Genomic DNA, 14,403 nt, shown 5'->3' with positions numbered 1-14,403 from the left:
AGCTGTTCTCAACATGTTAAGCACTTCAGGCAATGGTTTATTGTAGTCATTCATATTATAGCTCATGATGAACTGACTATCACTACTGGGCAGTGACTGTAGGACTAAATTTGTGGCCAACTCTTGACCCAGAGGAAATCTCAGTCGTCCTAGAGTCTTGACGTACCCAATCATATCGAGTACATGAGGACTTACCGGGCTGCCCTCAGTCAACCTTGCTTAAAAGAGTGCCTTAGAAATCTCGAATCTCTCATGTCGGGCCTGCTCTTGATAGAGCTGCCTGATATGCACGATCATATCGTACGCCTTCATGTTCTCGTGTTGCTTCTGAAGCTCCGAGTCCATGGCGACTAACATGAGACATCTGACATTTACGGCATCATCATGATGCTTACTATAAGCATCTTTCTCAGCTTGGGGGGCATCGTCAGGTGGTGGCGCAAGAAGAGGTTGCTCTAAGACATATAACTTTTTTTCTTGGGTGAGAACAATTCTCAAGTTTCGATACCAACCTAGGAAATTATTCCCTGACAGTTTTTCCTTATCAAGGACGGATCGCAAACAGAAAGTACTAGAAGTGCTCCCTGCCATGGTAACTACCACAAAAATATGCAAAATAAGTATTATGACGCAACAATATTCAATGAGGACTTTATTAAATATTGCTCCCACTATTTATATCAAATCAATGACCCTCAACATTGATTCAGAGAATATCATATCTCACAGTAGTTCAAGATCCATATCTCACCAAGTTCTGAGTCAGCGAGGGCTGATTCGCCCAGAACTGGCTATTTAGGTAGGGAACTCACTTTTCTAATCGCATCACATGCAACTCTTGACTAGTTGGGTGAATAACTCCTTATTCAAATCTATCTTGTAGATCGATGCCCAACTACATGCCTCTGAACTCCTAATCCTATTAGGCTTGCTTAGTTCAGTCTGACCCACTTGTAAACACCACGTCTTACTAGGATAGATGATGGCATCCTGCGAGGGCAAGGTCTACACACTCATCAATCTTGGTCTTGACGAGCGTTACACGGTGGAAGGTATGGACTTAATATTTAGAGGGATTTTATTAATATTTAATTGATCTCACCATACACTATTATGTAACCATTACATAATAGTCCACACGTATAACTATTATACTAACACAACTAGGACCTAGTCCATGTCTAACAGTCATGCATCGCAAATATCAAACATAATCATACCAGTATCAAGCATAAAATCATATTTTATGCTATTATCTACTTAGATTCTAACTAGCTAGGCTCTGATACCAATTGCTAGTTTCGCGGGGCTTACGGAAGTGAAAAAGGAATAGAAATTCAAAAAATTTCCTACCCGTGAAACTAATCTCAAGAGCTACTAGAAGAATAAGAGTAAATAAAAGCGTACCTGGAATTTTAAAACTATCGACCAAGCGTCCCATGCGTGATGCCTCTACCGGTATCCACACCGACTTTGTCGACGAATTTTCGAGATCGGCGATGCTAGCGGCAAACACTCGAAAGAAACACCGATATGACACTTGAAATTTTCAGACTAATGGACCTAATTTGAGTTGAACAATTCAACCCAAATTATATATATATATATATACACGCATATACACTTATGCATATATATATATATAATTATACGCATATATACTTACATACATTATATGCATGTTCTGTGCCCCTTTTATAAACAATAGGGGGGAGGAAAAATTTGAAACCCACCGATGTGGGACAAAGAAAATTAAGAGTCTCAAATTGCCATGTGTCCTCACATGGATCGTGTAACAATTTGGTCCATTTAATCTAATAAATCGAGTCTAATTAATCGACAAATTTAATCTCATTAAATATCCGATTAATCGGTCGCAGCATAAATCATCTAATCTCTATTAGACGATTTTATTATTTCAAAATATCTCGTCAATTTAGTCGTAGTGTGTGACCCTGTAGGTTCCCAATTACGTTGATAGTAATATCGAAATCTCTATTTCAATATTACAAACAGTGAGCGGTATCTAGCAATGCATCACTGTTACTCAAGTAATCGGAAAGTCAATTTTTCGATGAATCTCGTGACCTATATTACCGTGTAATATAATCCATTGTCCTCTATATCTCTATTGAGCTCAAAGCATGGTCAATGACATCCTTGTATGGCTCAATATCTCTTTTTCTTGGTTTACCAGGTAAGTCTATTAGAACAAATGAGCTCGATATCGATATATCGACTCATTTAGGTATGCATACACTTTTAGACTTAACCACCAAGTGGCCGTGAGATATCGCTCCCGTTTCGTAAGAGGGACAAATTCTATTTTGGTCACTCACATTCCTCTCCATGCTCTGTGATATACCCAATAACTGTCTTTATAACCAGCCTGTTACGGTGGCGTTTGACAGTATCAAAGTATATGACATTACATGTATGAATCCATTGTGACCTCAAGTCAAAGGACCATTACACTATAGTCACTTTGAGATATGTTAATGACAGTCACGTAACAACCCATGTAGCAATCTCATAGCGGGTCAGTTCAATACACATTACTCTTAATGTATACATGTGGTGTGACTTGATATCTCTATATCCATGACCTGTGAGACTTGGTCATCGATCAACACCCATACTAGTCTAACCGTATTATTGTTGTCCTAATTAACGATAATACTTTGACCAGGGACATTTAGGAATAATGTTCAGTAACTATAGGATCTCACAATCAAGTCACACTTGATGCCTATTGAACCTACTATTCCAAGGACATTATTGTGTAAAATCATATTTAGCGCAATCTACACAATAACAGAAATGCCTCGTAATATAATGAAATACATGTCATATTACGGAACTGATGATAGATTGCCTCTAGGACATACACCAATTCCTAACAATCCTCCGCTTGGATACTACTCGGTTTGAAATGGTGACTCAAAGCTAGACCCCATACCGCGCTTGGATCACATGCGCTCAATGTGCGTGGGGCATTGGACACCCTGATCAAGGGTTTGGGGGCGTTAGACCCCGTGTTGATCGCATCTTGAGGGTTCAGGACCGAACCGCACAAAAACAAGCAAAAATAGAAAAGAAACAGATAAAAGCAAAAAAAACATACAAAGTGTGAGTTAATTGTCGTATTTACGTGATTATCAAATTATGAACTGGGGTTTTTTAACAAATATGTCTCTATCCTAAATAGATGAAAACATAGTGGTGCACGGTAAAGAATCGACCATGGGCTGCTCTGGAAGAGTATGTAACATTCGGTTTTGCTTATAAAGAACTTGACAGAGATGATGTCTATTTTCAAGCCCTGGATGTGTGTGTTTGTTTAAATTAATCTGTTTTGTGACATTGAGGATTTGACAGATTATCACAAAGAATGTGTTTTACCAAAAACTTAAAACCTGGTGTTTCACCTCGCCCATTTTCCCCTGTTTTGATTATGCCGAGTTCGAAATTAGTTAGTTTTCGTGTTTTACCCAATCTAAGCACAAACATAAGAGGTAGGGACGCGAAACACCACGAGGGTGCTAAGGCCTCTACTCATGTCCTATGAAAGACCAGACAACCTTTCACTAACCGTCCCTACTCGCGCCTCTGGTCCACACTCATAAGTGTTCGAATCTATGCTAGAATGACAGGCTGAGTAAAGAGGGCTATGCAAATAAGACTTGCGCCAGCACGGGCTGCCTGTCCTTTATTGTGGCTCGGAATGTTTCGACCACTCTAATCCTAGGGTTGTCGATAAACCATAAACAGATAATCATGCCTTTAAGTAAAAAAAAAATGTGTTTGTATGAAGATAAATTGAGACTGCGCGACACGGACCATTGAGGTCAATAGCCGGTGTCAACCAATCCTTAGAATCCTCCAAGGTTGTATGGACCCTAAGAGAGCCGAGAAACTAATTACTCTGTCCGAAAGTGGTCTAGAGAAGACTCCCACGCTCCGACTCGAGCCGCCTCAAATAAGGCCCAGAGTCGAGTCAGGACGTGCTAGTCCTACCTAAATATTTGTGCTACGTGTGTCACATGTCTCGGTATTTTGTTGAAATGTGAGTTTTGAAAAAGGAATAATTATCGGTCCATTATTTATTGACCTAGTTACAAGTTGTTAGCCTGTTCGTGCAAATAATTTGGAAAGCCTTGTGAGTTAATTAGCCGAGTGGATCATCTCGATTTACTACATGTACGTGATTGACTAAATTGAGTAATTTACAGAAAGCTTTTGGATTTGCAGATTTCGAAATATCGAATCGATCATAAATGGATAGCCCAAATAGGATTCTAATCCCCAATCGTTTTAATTATCAGAAACGACTCGTGACACGAGGACCATAACGGGTCCTCACGGGCCAATAAGGCTCGGTCAAGGATGGTCGAGAGCCCCTTAAGCCCTTGTGTACTCGCGATGGTCCTCATGACCCGAATCTATGCATGATTCGTATTTAACGTATTAGAAGGGTAATTAACCGTCAAGTTAACGTTGGCATGGGAAACGAAATTATGTAGAAACCGAGAAATAGGATCTAATCAAGGATGGGAGATCACCACATGACGCGAGATAAGCCATGAGACTCTCGGCCACACCTCAAAAAGGGTATCGCCGAGAGACTCCATGGCCCAACTCGGGTCAATAACGGTATCCTCGCCCCGATTCGAACCACTTCCCACATGCGTCACATCAAAACACGATATCAAATAAACACATACAAAGCTAGTATCACCATGATAACGAGGAATACATAGCAACACGATATTGAACAAGAATCGATAAAATGGTATCGGCACGAAAAACGAGATAATGTAAAAACCGTGAAACGACGTTTGACCGAGGTGGGGAGGCCACCACACGACCTGTGAGAGGTCAAGGGGCCTCTCGGCCAACATGGGTCAAGCTTGGCCTCTTCACCCTAGTTTAGATCGTTTTTGCATGCACGATATATTACACGTGATATTTAACAAATATGTGTTAAGTCGTTATTAGCACGCAAAACGAGAAATAGTAAAAACACGAAATAAAGTCAGATCGAGGCCAATTAAGCCATGGCCAACCCAAGCAAGGTTATGAGAGGTCTCGGCCTCACCCGAAGGGGTATGGCCGAGGCCTCCCTTGACTCGACTTTGGTCGTAACGATCTCCCCATCCTCGATCTTCGCCTTATGCCGCACAAGTGCGATAAATTTTAAAAGACCTACTCCTCTAAAGGTCGGGAAATTATACCTACTCCTCGGGGCATGAATTGGAGGCTTAGTGGCTCAGTGAAGGTGTGAAGAGGATCGGATGACCCGCTAGAGCCGAGAAGAAACCCGGCTTGAAAAGGCGGCTAAGCGTGGTCCCGGTGGCTAGGCACGGTGGCTCACGACTCTTGGGAGAGCCCTGAGGGACGTTGAGGGTGGCGCTTGGCAAGCTAGTCCCAGTTGTGCGCACCCGAATTTCATCTCGTCGGGGCACGCATGCGCGCGCCTAAGCAAACGCGGCTTGGAAGTGTCCACCTTCCCGGGGACGCGCGACGGACGCACGTGAGAAGGAGTCGCCACTTGCCATTTTACGACCCGAAGGTCGAGGGCCAGCAAGTTACCCGGGTCTAGGGGTACGGGGTACACCTAAATGCTAAGGCAATGGTCGTACGGAACCGGAAATTCCGAATTCGGGGGTTCTATTACATGCGGGCCTATATCCCGCACGCCCTTTCGGTACTCTAGCTTGCTAGGCTTGCCATTTTGTTTATTTACCGCGTGATTTAGAGTTGCGCTCGACTCGCCCGTTTTGACACCGTAAAGTCGATGGATTGATCAAGTTGGGCCAAGAACCCGAAAGATGAGTAGGCTTGTGCGTCGAGGAATCGGTCCACTATCTCAACGTTACAGTTCATCGAACCGTGATGATCGATTCCCTGCGCGAACCGAAACCGCGAGTATTCGAGCTTACTCATCTCTTGGTAATAATAGACCGACTTGACCGGTTCGACACTCGGACCTCTCGCTCGCCGATCGGGGATCCTTACAAGTGACCGAGTGAATATACAAATAAAATCCTCACAATGTTCTCTCGAATAATTACAAAGTGTAACTGAATAAGTAAATGGATCCTGATCGGTTTGCATTGGGCCAATATTCCACTCCGGCTCACCGTGTGTTTTGAATAACCGATAAACAAATTAAGGCAACGCGGGCTCAAGGAGCCGGGGGTCGGGTCCGATCGTTCCAACGGTTCGCAAGAGAACCGGTCGATTCCCACTGTAACCGTTGGACCGATCGAGCTCTCGGGTGATATCTAAACCCGTTTCACGCATCCAATCCAAATTGCCTTCCACATAGGCCATATTTGGAGTATGACGGTGAATCGAGGCTAGATCCCATTCCGCACTCGGGTTGCACGCGCTTAGTGAATTAGGAGATGTTGGACCTCGTGTTCGATGGTTTGGGGCGTTGGACCCCGTGCAACACGTGACCTATGGGTCCGAGCTCGAACCGCAGTAAATCATCAAAAGCAAGAATAAAACAGAAGAAAACTGATATAAATGACACAATACAGAAAGCAACTGACAATTACTAATAAGTGTCGGTGAATACAAACGAATTGTGTATTAGGCCGAATATACGTGATTTAATCAGTTATTATCCGTGGTTGACTGGCAAACAATGCATCTAACCTAGGCAAACATAGAGGACGAGCTAGGATAAGGTTCTAAGCCAATTACATGTGTGTGTTTGTTTTACGACTCTTATTCAGTTAAGTGTCACTGCGGTTTCACCGAATTAACCAAACTCGTGTTTTGACTCTAGATGGGAATCTAATATTCCACCTATCCATTATCTAATGTTTGATTAAGTCGGGTGCACAATTAGTCCGGTTCTTGGTGTTTTGTAACTGAAATAAAATGTTCCCCACCGAATCTATGATAGAAAGAAAGAAACACCGAAAACGAACGAAATAGACCACGCGAATGAAACTCGCACCCGAACGGGTTGTCCTTTCTCGTTCATAGCTCTAGATGTTTCTAACTCCCTAAAGCCTAGGGTATCGGTGAATCACGGAATGACGACTATGCCCTTGGATAATGAAATTGTAATGTTCGTGTATAAATTGGAGATCGTATTACGCGAAGGAGTCTAAGAAGGATTCTCGTGCCGCGACTCGGGCCGCCTCAAATCGGGCCCGGACTCGAGTCATGGCACGTGAGTACTCCCTAGACAACAATCCTATTCGCGTTACGCGACCCGGTATTTTAAAATTGTGGATTTTTTAATGGAAAAGGGCATTCACACCGTTCCGTAAATCATCGATGCGTTTACAAGTTAATGACCAATTTACCCAATTATTTATTCCGAATGATTTAATCAACCAAATAACACGTTCCGTTTCCCCGTTTGTGAAATTATTCGATGAGGGTGACCTTATATCGTGGGTATTATAGATTTAATGGATAATGATCTGAAGTCGTCGCGTCTATCATGCGATCCTCACATAGCCAACGATAAAAATATCAATGCACTCAATTCCAAGAAACGACCCCGAAACGGCTAAGGAGGTCACCCTAGACTCGGGAAGGGTTCGGGGGCATTCGGCCAATCCCGAAGGGGACAAGCCGAATGGTCTCCCCAACCCGACTCGAGTTATGGGCGATCTCCCACGCCGATTCTAATTATTTCTTACATGCATAATACATCGATTACGGTAATATTGCAAATTTCAACCGAATCAAAATCGTCACAATTGTGAATGCGCAAACGAACACGTCAACATGCACAAACGAGGCATTTATAGGAACAACCAAGAATAACGTTGACCCATGCGGTAGTGAAACGGAGGAACACGGGAACTAACCCCCTCGGAAAGAGAGAAGCCTCCATGGACCCGTGTAGTCAAAGGGGGCTCTCGGTCACCTTTCTTCAAAAGTGACCGTGAGCCCTCATGGCTCACACGAGTCCAATGGGAGGTTCTCCGATCCCGAATCAAGCTTTTTCCCGTCATGTTAGTACATTATACATGGTACATGACAAAATAACGACAAAAGGGAACGGGGACCGGTTAGTTTCGAGAAAGAAGAGACGCCCTAGCCTCGGAAAAATCATGGAGGCTCACGGGTCGCCCCCTCAAGGCTTGACCGTGGGTTCCATGGTTCGGCTGTGACCCGGGTCTCTTCCGTCTCAACCCACATCGTCTCCCCTCATGAGATACACGTTCATCAACTTATAGGCATGATATAAAAAAAAGAAATAAACATGGAACGTTGTATGGCATGCATGGGAAGTTCGGATCTAAAGGAAAAATGACATCTTGCATGCGTTCCGGTTATTTCAAGACTTCATTCGCACTTCATACATACAAACATCGAAGATTCTAACCCTCCTAAGTTGTAGTAAGATGTTACCTAGCCTCGGTGTACGAGGGAAAGAGTCGGGGAAGCGGCCGCGAGAGTCGCAAGACTCGGTTTGGGGTCACGGGTGGAGTGACCCAAGAGGAGGGCAGCCGCGGCAGTCTCGGGAGAATGGCTTGGCACGCGAGCTCCGGGCACGGCACGGTGCAAGGTCGGGCTCGTTGGACTCCTAAGAGATGGATCTAGGTGTGCACGGGCAGACCCGAGCGTGCCAAGGTCTGAATGTACCCGAAAATGTAAGAGAAAGTGCGGGTATAATCACAGAAAAACCGGTGAGTGAAAAAAGATAAAACGGAGGTCGTGCACGGTGGATCGGCCCTCGGATCGTGACCACCTCTTCACGAGAGAGGGTGAGGGTTGTGAGGAGCCCTTTGAACGTGATGGCACGACTCTCCGAAGCCGTGGGAGGAAATGGCACGCGTGGCTTGCTCGGTGCGCGGCTAGGGAGATCTCGGGATCCGAATGTTCTCACGGCTGGAATACGATGATGGAGGCCTCAAATTGGAAATCTAAGTCCGGAAATGGACTTAGGGGGTGGAAAATATGTAGGCTAGGGAGTTTGGTGATTTTTGGTTTAAGTCGGGTCGGGTGGTTACCGGAATACCGGGTGGTTTTCCGGCGGTTTTGGCCGGTTTCGGCCTTGGCAAAGGGGTGGCACGAGCTATGGGAATGGGCTGAAAGTTGAGAGGACTTTAGAGAGAAGTTGGCTTGAGAGAGAGTGAGAATGAAGAAGTGATTAAGTCTAATGGTGAAAGGCTTATAAAGGGATGACTAATGGCTTGATTAAGAGGAACTAATCGCGGTTAGGGGACCCTAAGTGGGCTGCCGAAAATCCCAAGGGGGATTAGGGTGGGGTAGATGTCTTGTAGAGTGTGGGGAAAGGAAAGGAAGGAGTGATGGGTGTGATAGGATGTGATAGGAAGTGATGGATGGATGGAGGGAGGTGATGGATGGGAGGGAAATTCAAATGTGTGGTGGGGGTGTGTTGGAGCCGACGGTGGGAGGGGCTTGAGCCGCGGCTTGGGCTGTCCAATCCGAGCCGAGGGTTGAGCCGTGGCTTGGGGTTGAGCCGCGGCTCGATGGCTTGGCTTGGCTAGGCTGTGGGTCCCATCCGATTAGGAGAAAAGCCGGCAAACGCTTGAGACTTGATTGAGCTCGCGTCCGACCTCCGATGTCCGATTAATTTGAAGATTTGGAAAGCTTGAAAGAAGAAGATTTGGATGAATCTAATATCGCCATGCGTCGCGTGAACGGACGCTCGGGCGATTCGGCACCTCGGGAGTCGGTTTTGCCCTGTTCGGACGTTCGGAGTGGAGTTTAGCGTCCCTTGATCCCCGATTGGTCTTTGTGCCTTCTTGCATTCGTTTCGACGACCCTTTTGCCCCGCGGGTGATTGTTGGCTCGTCGTCCTCGGTCGGGGACCGTTGGCCCGGGAAGACCTAGGGACTTTGACCGGGATTTTCTCAGTGTGCCCTGAATGCTTTGAGGTTCTCGGGGATTATTGTGAGGTGCTCAGAGATCATTGTGGTCTCTGTTTTCCGTGGAAGTGCCCCGGAAGTTCGCCGGGAGGCGTTCGTGACTACTGAAACGTACTTCGGGAAACCAAACCGACTTCCGGAAGGTTGTCTGAAGCTTATTCCCCGGCCCTAGTGGTCCCTGGGCGCCTGTAGACCCGTTTTGAGGGGCCGTTTGCTTGTCAGTGGAGCGAACCCCGGGAGCTCTGTCAGAAAAGGCGTCCGGGAGGGATCGGGGTGTCCCGGCTTAAGCAATATGCCCCGGAAATGCACCCGGACGTGTCATTGGTTGCTTTGGCACTGAGAGGGATTTTTGAAGCCCCATATTGGGCACCTTTCGGTGCTTCGGTGACTCGGTGATGAATAGTGCCACAGTGCCAGCTCCGTGGTTTTTTTTTTTGGGTTCTTTGTCCGTTTATTCTTCTGACCGCTCTCTTTCGTCTTTCTCAGTGGACTAGCTTTTCTCCCATCGTTTATGACTCCGTGCCCGCATATTGGCCCCTGATTACCGAGCGATGAATAGTGTCCCGGGCTTCAGTTGGGAATCCTCGTGTGGGAAGCCGGTGGGCCAAAAAGTTACTAGGCCAAAGCCCGTGGAAAGCAGTAAAGTTACGAGGCCGAAGCCCGTGGAAAGCAGTAAAGTGGACGCGAAGTCCGGCAAGCATTAAAGTTACTAGGCCGAAGCCCGTGGAAAGCAGTAAAGTGGACGCGAGGTCCGTGGACGCAAAGTCCAGAAAGCAATAAAGTTACTAGGCCGAAGCCCGTGGAAAGCAGTAAAGTGGACGCGAAGTCCGGAAAGCAATAAAGTTACTAGGCCGAAGCCCGTGGAAAGCAGTAAAGTGGAGAGAGCGAGAGGAAGTAAGGGCGGGAAAGGATGCTAAGCGGTTCGTCGGGGACGTCGGCAGAGGCAGATTGTCCCGTTCCAAGTCGAGCTTGTCATTTGTCGTTTCCTTGAGTCAGGATCAAAAGGGTTCCTTATCCTGCCCCTCATTTGGTTCGGTGCCCTGATCTGCCACACAAGCCAAACGCGTGTTCGTCAAGAAGGAGATGCCTCTTGGGATTCCCGATCACACCTGTGCATGGAAATAAAGGAACCTACAAAGGGCGTCAGTTGCACTTAATCGGCGAGACAGGCATACGTAAGAAGAATCTATGTAGAGATGTGTCGGGGATTTGATATCGGTGACCATTGTAGGGTGGTCGTGTCCCTATCGAAGAATGACTCTTTTAGAAACGGGTAGCCCGTGGAATATGTGCGTGAAGGTAAGAGGAGGGATCTTATGGGATCCTCCAAGTCAAGGATACATTGATTCGACCCCCATTTCGAAGCGGGTCTCGAGCTTGGAGAGTTGAAGAGAGTTTGCTTGCGTCGGAGAGTGCCGAACCACTACTCGGTGTAGCTTCACAGGGAGAGTGTCGCTTTTCTTTCGTGGCCAAGCCGACATTTTTCCCCTAACTTTTGCCTAGGCCGCGGGATGTGCAACAGCCTAGCGGGGTATTTTATTTAATTTCTCTCACATGAATGCTCACCTTTTGCTACGATTCCCCATGTTTGGGTGAGATCGCACCCCTCGAGTCCTCTAACTTTTGCCTAGACCACCTCAAAGAGGTTTTCGACCTAGCGAGGAAGTGACTTGTACTCTCCTTTTGCCACGACCCCCCCTTTGCGGAATTTTAAGTCGTGCCGCTCGTTCCCTAGTTTTTGCCTTGGCCGCCTCAAGGAGGTTTTCGACCTAGCGGGAAAATTTATTTTTCTCTCAAGAAAGCTTAGTGTTGGACAGATCGTGGGAATTGAAGCTCGTCCACGGAAATAGAAATGTCTTACAATGAAAGGGGCACGGAGCCCGGAGAATAAAGAATATACAAGTGTTCACGGATAATACTTCTTAATGGCGTCAGCGTTGACGGGAAGGGCATTTTCAGTGCCGTCCATGTCGCTCAAGACGACCGCTCCTCCGGAAAAAACCTCCTTGACGACGAAGGGGCCATCGTATTTGTACGAGAACTTCCCTCGAGAGTCTGGCGTGACGTGTAGGACTTTCCTCAAAACGAGGTCGCCGGGGTTGAAATCGCGGTGGCGGACTCTTGCGTTGAAGGCTCGAGCCATTCTTTGTTGATAGCACTGTCCGTGGCATAGCGCTTTCAGCCTCTTCTCATCAATGAAATTTAACTGTTCGTACCGCTGCTTTGCCCATTCCGCTTCTTCAAGCTCGGCCTCGGCAAGAATCCTCATGGAAGGGATCTCCACTTCGATTGGGAGGACGGCCTCCATGCCATAGACTAGCGAGTACGGGGTTGCCCCGGTTGAGGTCCGTATGGATGTACGGTACGCCAAGAGTGCATAGGGGAGCATCTCGTGCCAATCCTTATAGTTCACTGTCATTTTTTCGATGATCTTTTTGATGTTCTTATTCGCCGCTTCCACCGCACCGTTCATTTGGGGACGGTACGGGGTGGAGTTGCGATGTCGGATTTTGAATCGTGCACAGAGCTCATCAATGACCTTGTTGTTCAGGTTCTTGGCGTTGTCTGTGATGATTGTCGCAGGGACCCCGTATCGGGCAATGACGTCGCGTCTGAGAAAACGGGCCACGGCCTTTGCGGTGACTGACGCAAGAGTGACGGCTTCGATCCACTTGGTAAAGTAGTCAATTGCCACCAAAATGAACATGTGACCGTTGGACGCTTTGGGGTTGATTGGGCCGATCACATCCATTCCCCACATTGAAAAAGGCCATGGTGCCGTCATGGGGCGCAATTCATTGGGCGGCGCTTTGATTTTATCGGCGTAGACCTGACATCGGTGGCAATGCCCGACATGCTTCACACAATCAGTCTCCATGGTGGACCAATAATAACCCAGGCGCATGATCTTCTTAACGAGCATGAGGCCGATCATATGGGGTCCACAGTTTCCCCCGTGTACTTCTTCCATGAGATGCCGCGATTCGTGTTCGTCGATGCACCGGAGGAGTGTGGAGTCGAAGGAGCGGCGGTAGAGTATCTCGCCGCTCAAGAAGTAGTGTATCGCGAGGCGTCTGAGAGTCTTCCGATCGCGGCGGTCGGCGAATGGGGGGTATTGGCCGGTTCGCAGAAGGTTCTTGATGTCTTCGTACCACGGCTTCGCCTCGGATGCTTCAATTGAATTGCAGTGCGCCGGTCCTTCGGCTATCTCAATCTCGAGGGGCTCGATAAGGTTCTCCTTCGTGATGCTCACCATGGAGGCGAGCGTTGCAAGCGCGTCCGCGAATTGATTTGTCATGCGCGGAGTATAGGTGAACGAGATGTCCTCGAAGTTCTCGGTTAACTTCTCGAGGTACTCGTGGTACGGCACCAGTTTTGCGTCCTTTGTCTTCCATTGCCCCAATGTCTGGAAGATAGTGAGCATGGAGTCACCGAACACTTCGAGCTCTTTTACTTTGAAATCAATCGCCGCTTGGAGGCCGAGAATACATGCCTCGTACTCAGCCACATTATTGGTGCAGGGAAAGTCGATCTTTGCCGCTACCGGGTAATAGCGCCCGTCCGGGGACATCAGTACCGCGCCGATGCCTAATCCCGTGGAATTGACAGCACCGTCGAAATACATCTTCCATCCCGGCTCCTCTCCCTCGTCGTCTACTCGGAGGATTCCCTCATCCGGGAAGTCGGGATTAATTGGCGTGTGGTCTTCAATTGGGAATTCTGCCAAATGATCCGCAATCGCTTGCCCCTTGACCGAAGTGTGGGACACGTATTCAATATCATACTCCGTTAATTGACAACGCCACTTGGCGAGGTTCCGCGTGGAGGAGGGACTGTCGAGCAAATATTTCAGGGGATCCGCCTTTGATAGCAAGCGGACCGTGTGATAAAGCGTGTATTGTCGGAGCCTTTGCATGACCCACACCAATGCACAGCACATCTTCTCGATTTCCGGATAATTTGACTCTCCATCGGTGAACTTTTTGCTCAGATAGTAGATCGCGCGCTCCGTGTGCGTGGACTCCTCCTCCTGTCCCAGCATGCATCCTAATGATTGACGACGCACCGTTAGGTAGAGTACGAGAAGACGGCCTGGCGTAGGCGGGACCAATACCGGCGGTTGGACCAGGTACGCCTTGATGGTGTCAAAGGCCTTCTGACATTCTTCGTCCCATTCGATCGCCGCGTTCTTGCGGAGCAAGCGAAAGAGTGGTTGGCATTTGTCTGTCAAGTTGGCAATGAATCGTGCAATGTAATTCAATCGCCCTAGGAAGCCTCGTACTTCGCGGACCGAAGACGGCGGAGGAAGCTCCTTGATCGCCTTGACTTTATCGGGATCTACTTCAATACCGCGCTCGCTGACCACGAATCCTAGTAGCTTTCCCGATCGAGCGCCGAACGTGCATTTTTTCGGATTGAGCCGAAGCCTGTACTCTTTTAAGAGGTCGAAGAGACGCTTCAGATTAACGAGGTGGTCCTCTCCTTCTTTGGACTTGGCAATCATGTCGTCAACATAGACCTTGACTTCCTT

The sequence above is a fragment of the Punica granatum genome, chromosome 7 (genome assembly GCF_007655135.1).
Source record: "Punica granatum isolate Tunisia-2019 chromosome 7, ASM765513v2, whole genome shotgun sequence".
Lineage (NCBI taxonomy): Eukaryota > Viridiplantae > Streptophyta > Magnoliopsida > Myrtales > Lythraceae > Punica > Punica granatum.
Note: the sequence above shows the minus strand (reverse complement) of the source record.